Source organism: Eleutherodactylus coqui, chromosome 6, assembly GCF_035609145.1.
Source record: "Eleutherodactylus coqui strain aEleCoq1 chromosome 6, aEleCoq1.hap1, whole genome shotgun sequence".
Classification (NCBI taxonomy): domain Eukaryota; kingdom Metazoa; phylum Chordata; class Amphibia; order Anura; family Eleutherodactylidae; genus Eleutherodactylus; species Eleutherodactylus coqui.
The window spans coordinates 109444599-109459732 of NC_089842.1; positions in this window are offsets into that span (position 1 = coordinate 109444599).

Consider the following 15134-nt stretch of genomic DNA (forward strand, 5'->3'; position numbering starts at 1 on the left):
TACTATAATACTGCCCCCTATGTACAAGAATATGACTACTATAATACTGCATCCTAGGTACAAGAATATAACTACTATAATACTGTCCCTTTGTGCAAGAATATAACTACTATTATACTGCCTCCTATGTCCAAGAGATTAACTAATACAATACTGCCTCCTATGTACAATAATATAACTACTATAATAATGGCCTCCTATGTGCAAGAATATAACTAGTATGATACTGCCCCCTATGTACAAGAATATAACTAGTATAATACTGCCCCCTAAGTACAAGAATATAACTACTATAATACTGCCCCCTATGTACAAGAATATAACTACTATAATACTGCCTCCTATGTACAAGAATATAACTACTATAATACTGTCCCTTTGTGCAAGAATATAACTACTATTATACTGCCTCCTATGTCCAAGAGATTAACTAATATAATACTGCCTCCTAAGTACAATAATATAACTACTATAATAATGGCCTCCTATGTGCAAGAATATAACTAGTATAATACTGCCCTTATGTACAAGAATATAACCAGTATAATACTGCCCCCTATGTACAAGAATATAACTACTATAATACTGCCTCCTATGTACAAGAATATAACTACTATAATACTGCTCCCCATGTACAAGAATACTACTACTATAATACTAACCCTATGTACAAGAATATAACTACTATAATACTGACCCCTATGTACAAGAATATAACTACTATAATACTGCCTTCTATGTACAAGAATATAACTACTATAATACTGCCTCCTATGTACAAGAATATAACTACTATAATACTGCCCCTATGTACAATAATATAAATACTATAATACTGCTTCCTATATACAAGAATATAACTACTATAATACTGCCTCCATGTACAAGAATATAACTACTATAATACTGCCCCCTATGTACAAGAATATAACTACTATAATACTGTTCCCTGTATACAAGAATATAACTACTGTAATACTACCCCCTATGTACAGGAATATAACTACTATAATACTGCCCCCTATGTACAAGAATATAACTACTATAATACTGCCCCCTATGTACAAGAATATAACTACTATAATACTGCTCCTATGTACAAGAATATAACTACTATAATACTGCCTCTAGAGATGAGCGAGCGCACTTGTCCGAGCTTGATGCTCGTTCGAGTATTAGGGTGTTCGATATGCTCGTTACTCGAGACGAGCACCACGCGGCACTCGACTCCATTGCATTTCCTTCCCTGAGAAATTTGCGCCCTTTTCTGGCCAATAGAAACACAGGGAAGGCATTACAACTTCCTCCTGTGACGTTCCAGCCCTATCCCACCCCCCTGCAGTGAGTGGCTGGCGAGATCAAGTGAACCCCGAGTATTTAAATCAGCCCCGCCCGCGGCTCACCACAGACACACACTGGGAGAGATCAGGGAAAGTGCTGCTGCTGATGCTGCTGCTGCATTAGGGACAGTGTTAGCGTCTTCAAGAACCACAACGGCCCTTCTTAGGGCCACAGCTCACCTAGTGCATTACTGTTGTGGCTGCTGTGAGCAGTTTTGCACAATTTTTTTTTTTATGTATATCAGGCGTGCAAGCTGTAGCGTTCTCAGGCTGCAGTCTGTACTTCAGTATAGGGGCACTATTGGTCAGGCAGGGACAGTGGTAGTGTAGAATCCTGTCTACAAGTTCCCCAACGGTTCTTCTTAGGGCAACCTGTGAACGTGTGCATTTAACTCCGTGGTTGCTGGGAGTTGTAGTACCTCTGCATTGCACAGCCTAGCCTGTATGCAGTCTTCATTTATAAATATTTTTCTGTCCGCACTTCGCGTAGCCTCACTGCAGTGTGCCTCTAAGTGTACGCCAAGAAACCACACATTTTCTACAACGCTCTGTTATACATGTGCTGTCTCAGACGTTCACAGTCTGCCCGACGCCCATAGATTGAAAGTGCAATACACACTGCCTAGCCTCAGCCTGCATTGCAGAGTAAAATAAGGAGATTTTAAAAAATTCCTTTTTACGGCTAACGGTTACCCAGTGCATGTGCCTGCGTGGCCTGTGGGACTTCATGTCCATCCAAACTCCATAGTTCACAGCTGAGCCTGCGTGCAGCCTTCCTTATAATTTATCTCTGGCTTCATTTAGCGTTATATTACCGCTGGCAGCCAGCAACTGCGCGGCAATAATTCACAAACATTTTTACACCACTCTGTCTCTGCTCGATTCTTAATCCAGCATGCTGAGGGGTAGGGGTAGGGGCAGAGGACGCGGTCGAGGATGCGGAGTCCCAAGTGAGGGTGTGGGCATAGGACGAGTTCCTGGTCCAGGTGAATCGCAGCCGGCTGCTGCGGGAGTAGGAGAGAGGACAGTTTCTGGGGTCCCCAGCTTCATATTGCAATTTTTGGGTCCACGTGGTAGACCTTTATTAAAAAATGAGCAGTGTGAGCAGGTCCTGTCGTGGATGGCAGAAAGTGCATCCAGCAATCTATCGACCCCCCCAGTCTTCTACGCCGTCCACTGCTGCAACTCTGAATCCTCTGGCTGCTGCTCCTCCTTCCTCCCAGTCTCCTCACTCCATGAAAATGACACATTCTGAGGAGCAGGCAGACTCCCAGGAACTGTTCTCGGGCCCCTGCCCAGATTGGACAGCAATGGTTCCTCTTCCACCGGAGGAGTTTGTCGTGACCGATGCCCAACCTTTGGAAAGTTCCCGGGGTCCGGGGGATGAGGCTGGGGACTTCCGGCAACTGTCTCAAGAGCTTTGAATGGGTGAGGAGGAAGATGACGATGAGACACAGTTGTCTATCAGTGAGGTAGTAGTAAGGGCAGTAAGTCCGAGGGAGGAGCGCACAGAGGATTCGGAGGAAGAGCCACTGGACGATGAGGTGACTGACCCCACCTGGTGTGATAAGCCAATTGAGGACCGATCTTCAGAGGGGGAGGCAATTGCAGCCGCAGGACAGGTTGGAAGAGGCAGTGGGGTGGCCAGGGGTAGAGGCAGGGCACGAGCGAATAATCCACCAGCTGTTTCCCAAAGCACCCCCTCGCGCCAAGCCGCCGAGCAGAGGCCAAGGTGCTCTAAGGTGTGGCAGTATTTCACTGAGACGTCGGACGACCGACGAACAGTGGTGTGCAACCTTTGTCGCGCCAAGATCAGCCGGGGAGCCACCACCACCAGCCTCACCACCACCAGCATGCGCAGGCATATGATGGCCAAGCACCCCACAAGGTGGGACGAAGGCCGTTCACCGCCTCCAGCTTGCGCCACTGCCTCTCCCCCTGGGCCCCAACCTGCCACTGAGATCCAACCCCCCTCTCAGGACACAGGCACGACCGTCTCCAGGCCTGCACCCACACCCTCACCTCCGCTGTCCTCGGCCCCATCCATCAATGTCTCTCAACGCAGCGTCCAGCTGTTGCTAAGAGAATCGTTGGAGCGAAAGCGCAAATACGCCGCCACGCACCCGTACGCTCAAGCTTTAAATGTCCACATAGCCAAATTGATCAGCCTGGAGATGCTCCCCTACAGGCTGGTGGAAACTGAGGCATTCAAAAACATTATGGCGGCAGCAGCCCCGCGCTACTCTGTCCCCAGTCGCCACTATTTTTCACAGTGTGCCGTCCCAGCCCTGCACGACCACGTCTCACGCAACATCGTACGCGCCCTCACCAACTCGGTTACTGCCAAGGTCCACTTTACAACGGACATGTGGACAAGCACAGGCGGGCAGGGCAACTATATCTCCCTGATGGCACATTGGGTGAATTTAGTGGAGGCTGGGACCGAGTCAGAGCCTGGGACTGCTCATGTACTACCCACCCCCAGAATTGCGGGCCCCAGATCGGTGCTGGTATCTGCGGTGGTGTATGCCACCTCCACTAAACCTTCCTCCTCCTCCTCCAACGCAACCTCTACCTCGCAATCAAGACTTGTCACCAGCAGCACGTCGCCAGCAGTCGGTGTCGCGCGGCTGCACAGCAGTGGGCAAGCGTCAGCAGGCCGTGCTGAAACTACTCAGCTTAGGAGAGAAGAGGCACACGGCCCACACTGTTGCATGGTCTGACAGAGCAGATCGACCGCTGGCTTTCGCCACTGAGCCTCCAACCGGGCATGGTCGTGTGTGACAACGGCCGTAACCTGGTGGCGGCTCTGCAGCTCGGCAGCCTCACGCACGTGCCATGCCTGGCCCACGTCTTTAATTTGGTGGTTCAGCGGTTTCTGAAAGGCTACCCACACTTGTCAGACCTCCTCGGCAAGGTGCGCCAGGTCAGCGCACATTTCCGCAAGTCCAACATGGACACTGCCACCCTGCGCACCCTGCAACATCGGTTTAATCTGCCAGTGCACCGACTGCTTTGCGACGTGCCCACACAGTGGAACTCTACGTTTCACATGTTGTCCCGGCTGTATGAGCAGCATAGAGCTATAGTGGAATACCAACTCCAACATGGGCGGCGAAGTGGGAGTCAGCCTCCTCAATTCTTTACAGAGGAGTGGGCCTGGATGGCAGATATCTGCCAGGTCCTTGGAAATTTGAGGAGTCCACCCTGATGGTGAGCAGCGATGCTGCAATCATTAGCGTCACCATTCCCCTGCTATGCCTGTTGAGAAGTTCCCTGCAAAGCATAAAGGTTGATGCTTTGGGGGCGGAAACGGAGGCGGGGGAAGACAGTATGTCGCTGGATAGTCAGAGCACCCTCATGTCTATATCTCAGCGCGTGGAGGAGAAGAAGGAGGAGGAGAAGGGGGAGGAGCCTGAGGAGGAAAGACAGCTGGGCCTACTGCAGAGGGTACCCATGCTGCTTGCCTCTCATCCATTCAGCGTGTATGGCCTGAGGAGGAGGAGGAGGAGGATACTCAAAGTGATCTTACTAGTGAGGACAGCCATATGTTGCGTACAGGCACCCTGGCACACATGGCTGACTTTATGTTAGCATGCCTTTCTCGTGACCCTCGTGTTAGACGCATTCTGGCCACTATGGATTACTGGGTGTACACACTGCTTGACCCACGGTATAAGGAGAACCTTTCCACTCTCATTCCCGAAGAGGAAAGGGGTTTGAGAGTGATGCAATACCACAGGGCCCTGGTGGACAAACTGATGGTAAACTTCCCATCTGACAGCGCTAGTGGCAGAAGGCGCAGTTCCGAGGGCCACGTAGAAGGGGAGGCGCGGAGATCAGGCAGCATGTTCAGCGCAGGTAGGGGAACACTCTCCAAGGCCTTTGCCAGCTTTATGGCTCTCCAGCAAGACTGTCTGTCACCTCCCCAGTCCAGGCTGAGTTGGAGGGAGCACTGTAAGAAGATGGTGAGGGAATACGAGGCCGATCGTACCACCGTCCTCCGTGACGCCTCTGCTCCGTACAACTACTGGGTGTCAAAGCTGGACACGTGGCCTGAACTCGCGCTGTATGCCCTGGAGGTGTTGGCGTGCCCTGCGGCTAGCGTCTCGTCAGAGAGGGTGTTTAGTGCAGCTGGGGGAATCATCACGGACAAGAGTACCCGCCTGTCAACTGACAGCGCCGACAGGCTTACACTCATAAAGATGAACAAAGCCTGGATTTCCCCAGACTTCACTTCTCCACCAGCGGACAGCAGCGCTACCTAAAGAACTTTGTCAATCTGTGTATGGTATTCGTCCTCCTCCTCCGGCTCCTCCTCCTGAAACCTCTCGTAATCACCACGAATGGGCAATTTTTCTGTGGGCCAAAAGGCTCATATAACTTTTCTAAATAATATTTATCTGTTTCAATTCTAATTAAAGCATTGAAACTTCCACCTGAACCAATTGTTTTTTAGACTGGGCTGCCTCCAGGCCTAGTTAAAAATTAAGCCACAGTACGCTAAGCGATTAATGGGTTTCACCTGCCCTCTGGGTTGGGCATGGGCAGTTTTTCTGGGGTACATTTGTACTGTCGGTACAACAATTTTTCGGGCCCTCGCCTACAATGTAATCCAAGTAATTTTTATGGGCTTCGCCTGCACTCATGGTACACCACTGTGTCTGGGGTTGGCCTACACTTTTGCTACAGAAATGTAACTCTGTTCTGCCTACCTATTCTTCTGCCACAGTAATGCTACAGGGGTCTGACTATACTTCAGCAACAGAAATGTTACTTCGGTCTGCCGATACTTCTGCTCCTGAAATGTTACCTTGGTTGGTGTATACTGTTACTACTGTAATTTTACTAATACTGGGCTCTGCCCATAATGCTTCAACGGAAATGTTACTGCGGCATGTCTATACTGCTATAACAGAAATGTAACTAATAGTGGGCTTTGCCCATACTGCTTCTACGTTAATGTTACTGGGGCCTGTCTATACTCCTATTACTGAAATCTTACCAATACTATGCTCTCCCTACACTGCTGCCAGGGAAATGTGAATCTGCTGCTTTGTCCCTACTGCTTCTACGTTACTGTTGCTGGGGCCTAACTGTACTCCTACTACTGAAATCGTACCAAAACTATGCTCTCCCTGCACTGCTGCCAGGGAAATGTGAATCTGCTGCTTTGCCCATACTGCTTCTACGTTGCTGTTGCTGGGGCCTGTCTATATTCCTACTACTGAAATCTTACCAATACTATGCTCTCCCTACACTGCTGCCAGGGAAATGTGAATCTGCTGCTTTGTCCCTACTGCTTCTACGTTACTGTTGCTGGGGCCTAACTGTACTCCTACTACTGAAATCGTACCAAAACTATGCTCTCCCTACACTGCTCCCAGGGAAATGTGAATCTGCTGCTTTGCCCATACTGCTTCTACGTTACTGTTGCTGGGGCCTGTCTATACTCCTACTACTGAAATCGCACCAATACTATGTTCTCCCTACACTGCTGCCAGGGAAATGTGAATCTGCTGCTTTGTCCCTACTGCTTCTACGTTACTGTTGCTGGGGCCTGACTGTACTCCTACTACTGAAATCGTACCAAAACTATGCTCTTCCTACACTGCTGCCAGGGAAATGTGAATCTGCTGCTTTGCCATACTGCTTCTACGTTACTGTTACTGGGACCTGTCTATACTGATACTGCTGAAATGTTACTGGGGTCTGTGTATACTGCTGCAAATGAAATGTTAGTGGGGTCTGTCCTCACTGCTGCCAATGAAATGCTACAGAGGTTTGTGCATACTCTTACCGCTGAAATGTTACTAATTCTCGGCTCTGCCTTTACTGCTGCTACTGCAATGTTACAGGGTAGTGGAAACGGAGGCTTCCCAAAGGCATGATGGTATCAAGGCCACGCTACTAGGTTCCACAGGCGCGACAACTTTTCAGCGACGCGGTCACTGGGAAGGTGCATATAACCACGGACACGGGGACAGGACACGTACTGCCTCAAAAACTTTCCCGTCCTCCTCCTCCAACAATGAAAACATTCTTGGCCGAAGCCCACCTGCATTTAATCTGACGTTAGCTCTGCTGTCCAGGGCACTGCAATGGGATATATTTATGTACCGCCAGTGGCTTCCTGGGACCCACCCATGCTGTCGGTCCACACGGAGTTGTAACTGCATGTGTCTACTTATAAAGAACCCCAGTCTGACTGGGGTATGCAGTGTGGGCCGAAGCCCACCTGCATCTAATCTGACGTTACCTCAGCTGTGCTGGGCACTGCAATGGGATATATTTATGTACCGCCGGTGGGTTCCAGGGAGCCACCCATGCTGTGGGTCCACAGGGACTTCACATAGGGGATTTGTACCTGCCTGTGTCTATGAACTAAAAACCCCGGTCAGGTTGGGGCATGCAGTGTGGGCCGAAGCCCACCTGCATTTAATCTGACGTTACCTCAGCTGTGCTGGGCAACGCAATGGGATTTATTTATGTACCGCCGGTGGCTTCCTAGGACCCACCCATGCTGTCGGTCCACACGGAGTTGCATGTGTCTACTTATAAAGAACCCCAGTTAGACTGGGGCATGCAGTGTGGGCCGAAGCCCACCTGTATTTAATCTGACGTTAGCTCTACTATCCGTGGCACTGCATTGGGACAAACTACAGGAGCAATACAGCGCTAATGAGACGTGCACAGCTACGCTAGCATAGGAGTCCGCTGTAAGCCCGCGATTGCTGAGGGTTTGTGCAGAGGCCTATGTCCTGGGTGCAGTGAAAGTCCGCTTCCTGCCTAGGATTGCTGAAGCTGTGGGCCGAGGCCTATGCCATGGGCGCGGTGCAAGTCTGCCATGTTTGGCCGCTCAGATCAATTTTTTGTTCATGCCTTGGGCTTCCTAGGACCCACCTATGCTGTTGTTGCAAACTTAGTTCCCATCGCGGTGTTTGACCTGTCTGGCACAAAGACACTGACTGACTTGGGTAGAGGGCAGAGCGCTGACGGCTTTCCCCTTGCAGTGTGGATTGAGCTATGCGACACCTTGACAGAATGAATACTGTGTGGCACATGGATTCCCCATTGCTATGCCCACGCTTGCAGCTCCTGACGAAGGTGGCACAGGATTGGATGTCTCATTGCTTCTGTACAGCATTGTGGGCTATCGCCCCGCCCCTTTTAAAGAGGGTCGCTGCCTGGCCCTGCCAACCCTCTGCAGTGTGTGCCTCCGGTTCCTCCTCATGGCTGGAGCACTTATAAATAGACATGAGGGTGGTGTGGCTGTGAGGCCAGCGTGTGGCATGAGGGCAGCTGAAGGCTGCGCAGAGACACTTTGGTGTGTGCTGTGGACACTGGGTCGTGCCAGGGGGTTGGGCAGCATGTAACCCAGGAGAAGAGGCAGCGGTGTGTCCCGCAGGCAGTGCTTGTGCTTAGTTGGAGGTAGTGTGGTGCTTAGCTAAGGTGTGGCTTACTAATGAGGGTTTGTCCGAAGTAAAAATTGTTGGGGGGGGGGGGGCACTCTTGCCGCTATTGTGGCTGAATAGTGAGACCTGGGAACCTGAAATACAGCCCAGCATGTTGCCCCTTGCCTGCCCTATCCATTTCTGTGTCGTTTCCATCACTTTCTTGGGTTTTGCAGATTTTCACCAATGAAAACCTTAGGGGAGCATGGCTGATATACAAAAATGCTCGAGTTGCCCATTGACTTCAATGGGGTTCGTTACTCGAAACGAACCCTCGAGCATCGCGGAAAGTTCGACTCGAGCAACAAGCAACTGAGCATTTTGGTGCTCGCTCATCTCTAACTGCCTCCTATGTACAAGAATATAACTACTATAATACTGCCCCCTATGTACAAGAATATAACTGCTATAATACTGACATCTATGTCCAAGCATATAACTAGTATAATACTGCTTCCTATGTACAATAATATAACTACTATAATACTGCCCCCTATGTACAAGAATATAACTACTATAATACTGCTCCTATGTACAAGAATATAACTACTATAATACTGCCCCCTATGTACAAGAATATAACTACTGTAATACTGCTCCTATGTACAACAATATAACTACTATAATACTGCCCCTATGTACAAGAATATAACTACTATAATACTGCCATCTATGTACAAGAATATAACTACTATAATACTGCCCCCTTTGTACAAGAATATAACTACTATAATACTGCCCCCTATATACAAGAATATAACTACTATAATACTGCCCCCTATGTACAAGAATATAACTACTATAATACTGCTCCTATGTACAAGAATATAACTACTATAATACTGCCCCCTATGTACAAGAATATAACTACTGTAATACTGCTCCTATGTACAACAATATAACTACTATAATACTGCCCCTATGTACAAGAATATAACTACTATAATACTGCCATCTATGTACAAGAATATAACTACTATAATACTGCCCCCTTTGTACAAGAATATAACTACTATAATACTGCCCCCTATATACAAGAATATAACTACTATAATACTGCCCCCTATATACAAGAATATAACTACTATAATACTGCTCCTATGTACAGCAATATAACTACTATAATACTGCTCCTATGTACAAGAATATAACTACTGTATTACTGCTCCTATGTACAACAATATAACTACTATAATACTGCCCCTATGTACAAGAATATAACTACTATAATACTGCCATCTATGTACAAGAATATAACTACTATAATACTGCCCCCTTTGTACAAGAATATAACTACTATAATACTGCCATCTATGTACAAGAATATAACTACTATAATACTGCCCCCTTTGTACAAGAATATAACTACTATAATACTGCCCCCTATGTACAAGAATATAACTACTATCATACTGCCTCCTATGTACAAGAATATAATTACTATAATAGTGCTCCTATGTACAAGAATATAACTACTATAATATTGCTCCTATGTACAAGTATATAACTAGTATAATACTGCCTCCTATGTACAAGAATATAATTACTATAATACTGCCCCTATGTACAAGAATATAACTACTATAATACTGCTGCTATGTACAAGAATATAACTACTATAATACTGCTCCTATGTACAACAATATAACTAGTATAATACTGCTCCTATGTACAACAATATAACTACTATAATACTGCTCCTAGGTACAAGAATATAACTACTATAATACTGCTGCTATGTACAAGAATATAACTACTATAATACTGCTCCTATGTACAACAATATAACTACTATAATACTGCTCCTATGTACAAGAAAAATACTACTATAATACTTGTACTTGAAAAAGGCCTCTTGGCCGAAACGCGTTGTATTGTATTGTAATTATATAACCGTGGAACTTACCATCGCTGCCGGTGCCCACCGATCATTTGACACGCCATCCGGGACCAGGAGGCGCCTGCACATAGGCGCCTCCGTGTAGTAAGTTTAACATCGCTTATTTCTTCACTTTACTATTCCCTTTTTTGCATCGTTTGAGCGCTGAGGATTTTTCCTTATATCAACAGAAGAAAAAGGTAAGCATAGGTTTTTATGCTTTAACACGGCAAAAATCGTGCGTTCCTTGTGTCCATTAGGCAGATCAGGGAACAATGGCTATTAAAGCATAAAAACATTATTCGTGTCAGAACCCCTTTAAGACTATCATACAGCAGCCAGAGTGCAGAGTGGCAGCAGAAATTCTTTCTGTCACTGGAGGACCCAGCATGTCTATGCATCACAAAGACTGCTCATCAATGTCAATGGACGCTGTGTAAAGCTTCATTTTTCCTGTGGTGGCGCTGCAGGAAAATTAAACACCTGCAACTGGGTTTCATTGCAGATTACATTTGACATTCCCACAGTAGGACCCCCCCTGATTGGTCTATTGACATGCTAATGAAAATGAATTATTCAAAGGGAAAAAAACCTTTAAGTACTTTGCGCCTTTTTAATAAATGATTTAATTTTTCCGATAATTCCCTACATTTTCATATAATTTTTCCCATAATCCCTACATTTTCCCTCCATGTGTGGTCCATTTTCTCTGAGAGATACATTTCTGAATCATGTGCACATGTCCAGATTTTCTAGGCATTGTAATATAAATTCTGAAATTTTGAGTGGTCTGGGTAAGAATGTTCTCCTAAAATAAAAGGAGCAGTAAAGTTTTTATAACTTTGATTTTACAAGGAATGTTGAATTTAGCTTCAACGTTTGATTATGAATCAGGTTTAATAAATTGGATTGAAAACTTAGGTCTGGCACAGCTGGTTTGGCAAAATTCCACCACACCATGTAATCTTATGGAAGTAATAGCGGGCTGAAACGAGATGAAATTTAATGGTTTCATAAACTCATCTTATATGAGCCAGCCTCATACTAAGAATTAATGAACCGGTTTTGTTTTAATCTAAAATGGCGAACGGCGGAATTTGAAACATGTAATGGAAACCTTACTGAACCATTTTTATTAGAGTAACAATTAATCAGAGTGTATCACGCTATATACCATATATAAGCTGTAGCTTCTGCTACCCCTGCTAACACAGGGGAGAAGCAAGTGCAAGATTATTGGAATTGCTGATTTTGTAATTTTAATGGGGCCTCTATTAGCACTTTTGAGCAGTAAAAATTATGCTATGGTGCTCAAAGGTCAGGAAATAGGAAGTCCTTGGAGGTACGTTTTAGACTCAGTTTGCAGGGACATAATGCAGAAAAGGGGTACTGAGTGAGTATAAAACATGCCTTCCCAGACTCCCCATTCATAGTATCCCAGGTAGTAAAAATGCCCGCTGTGGTGATACACAAAATAATAGCAACCATCCAATTGTGCACAGCAAAGTAATAATGCTCCCTTTGTGATCACAAATTATGTCAAGGAAAACAGCAGGAGTGCTACTTTTCTTAAACCAATTATCATACATTTTGCACGGGATAATTTCTACCAGTTAAACAGAATACTCAAGCATGGGGCTTCTCCAAGGAAAAGCTGTAGAATTACAGCTGTTTCTTGCGCTTTCTAAAATTTTTGTTTCGTGGGAATTGCAGTAGCCAAGCACAGACTTTTGTAGGGAGACAGCAGGGGATGAGTGGATTCGTCAACGGTGGCTCTGCTGTCCCTACCCAGAGGATCAAGGCATGGTCTGGCCCAGCTGCGCACAGTGGTATAGGTTCCAACAGTGACAATGAATACTGATTTTCTGATATCCACATGACGCCAGTAGCTTTTTTTAGTGATAGTGAAATAATTAGTCCAGACCAACTTATTTCTGGTGGAGACATACTACACTAGTATCAGCTGCATCAGCAGTACCACCTCCAGCAGCAACAGCAGTTTGAGGGCAGAGTGTGCTCCTAGTCAAAACAGGAGAGCTATAGCTCTGTATTTCGATATTGACATATTTTTCATTTGGGGGACAAGTAGGAAGATGAAAGATGGTGAAAGCAGGAGGACAGCAACATCACCAGCAACAGCACCTTGAGGGTAACGTGTGCTCCTTTTCAAAACATCAGAGCAATAGCTGTATTAAATAAGAGGGAAAAACATGGTGAAAGCAGGGGAAGAAGGGCATCAGAACCACCAACACAAGCAGTAACAGCACCTTGAGAGCATAGTGTTATCTTATAAATCTTTGCTCAATCATATGTGAGTAAAAATTGCCAGAGTGCTAACTAATCAGTGGAATCTGCCATGGGGGTGCAGAACTCAGGTGATAACCACACCTTGTTATTTTTTTATAAACGTCAGCCGATCCAGAGGCAGATATGTCTGTAAATTATCCCCCTCCCCTATCCTTTCTGGTAGCTCACTTGCAGTGGGGCAGACAAGCACCTCTAAAGCATGTTGTGCAAGCTCTGGCCACAGTGGTGGTACTGCTGGGGCAGCTTCCTGCTCATCCACCAAAAGCCAAAGAACTGCAGCCCATTGTAGATGTATTCCCGCCGCCATGGGGGAATACTGTGTTCAAGCTGCTTAACAATCTGCCCTGATCCTGCTGAATTTAGAGGTACCTCTACATTGCTGGAATGACATTAGTAATTTTGACCTTGTACCAGGGATCAAGGAGATTGGCCACCTAGTAATGATCTGATGCGATGGTCCTTCTGCAAGTACTGCAGCATAAAAGCACTCATATGCTTGAAAGTGCCTGAATGTTGACCAACATTCCTTGTGGCCAGGTTTAAGAGTGTCCAGTGGCTGGTTCTGCCATATATGTAGAATAGCTGGGATAAGTGATGGAAGGAACATAGCATAGACCCCTACCCTGCCTCTGGACCTATATTATCCCCTCCTCTTCTGCTGTTGTTACTCTTCCTGCTCTTCCTCCATATTGTTCATAAGGGGGGAGAAATGTTCTGGAAAAGATGACCCCTTTCTTGCCCAAAGCCACCTGCCCTGCAGTGTTAAAGGACCACTCCCAGCGAGACAAAAACCAGAAAACCCCACATAAAACACGAAAACCATCACCCAAACATAAATAAAGGGAAAAGATAGGGAGTCTAGCCCTAACAGCTGAAGGGGGGAAAAATGCTACTGCATAAAGTGGGGCAATTGTCCCGACAAGGACAACCCTACGTCCTGAACCTAGGCCACCTGTACTGACCCTTGGTAGACACCGAAAATGTCAGTACTAAGTTGGTAACAACTAATAGCATTAGGAGCAAAGGCAAAAACAATACTAAAATGTAAAGCAAAACAACAACTACTTAAATTGTAAGGATGGCAGTACCACTTGCAGACCTGTTTGTAGGAAGAAACTGGAAGTGACATCAGATGCCAGATGCGAACCGGGCACATGGGAACATTGGTGCAGCACCAGAGCAGCCGCAAGGAGACTGAGGAAGCCACTGGAAGAAGAAGAGGAGTGGGTTCTGCAACGGCAGGAGGTAAGAGAATGAGGTTGCCACAGTGAGAGGTCCTAACGCTGAGCCATGCAGGTGACATCATCAGCTGCTGAAGAGGAAGGCTGCTGACAAGGACTGATAAGTATATTCTGTGTGAGTGTCTGTGAGCGAAGTGTAAGTGATGCAGAATTGTTTGAGTTAGAGCAAGCAGTAAATGTGTGAGCGATTAAAGAAAAAAAAAGGGTAGCGGTTGTGAACAGGCAGTGGCTTGTGAGTGGTTGCGAATGGTCAGAGGCATGTGAATGGTTGCGAATGGGCAGAGGAGCGTGAGCAGTTGCGAATGGGCAGAGGTGCGTTTGGAGTGTGATCTAGTCAATCTTCACTACTTCCGTAAGTAAATTGTAGACCTCCATTAGGATGTGCTCCAAGCTTAACAATGCCGTCCAGTGTGCGACTTGTGCAATGTATGCGGTCCTTGATCAACCGATCGAGGGGGCATACTATTGTGCAAGATGCATGCATGTTGCACATTTGGAAGCCCAAATCCTGGTTCCAAATGAGCAACTGGTAACCCCCTAGATCCATTGACAACATGGAAAGAAGTTTGCTACTCACTGAGCAGGAACTCACTGGGGTAGAGGTGGGGGCGGACGGGAGTTTTGGAGAGCAGAGGGAGCAGGCAGCCAGCTGGGTGACTGAAGGAGTAAAGGGAAGAGAACCAGGGAGGCTAGTCCTGAACTGGCATACCCCAACAACATTCCCTCTGAATGCTAGGGAGATGACTGCTCCAGTAAGAAGGGAACGGGGAGCGCAGGGCAGGCTAGACAGGTCCTAGTGGTGGAGGACTATATTATAAGGGGGATAGATAGGGCAATCTGCCATAAAGACAGGGATCATCGAATGGAGTGTTGTCTTCCTGGTGCTTGAGTTCGACACATCGTGGATCGGGTT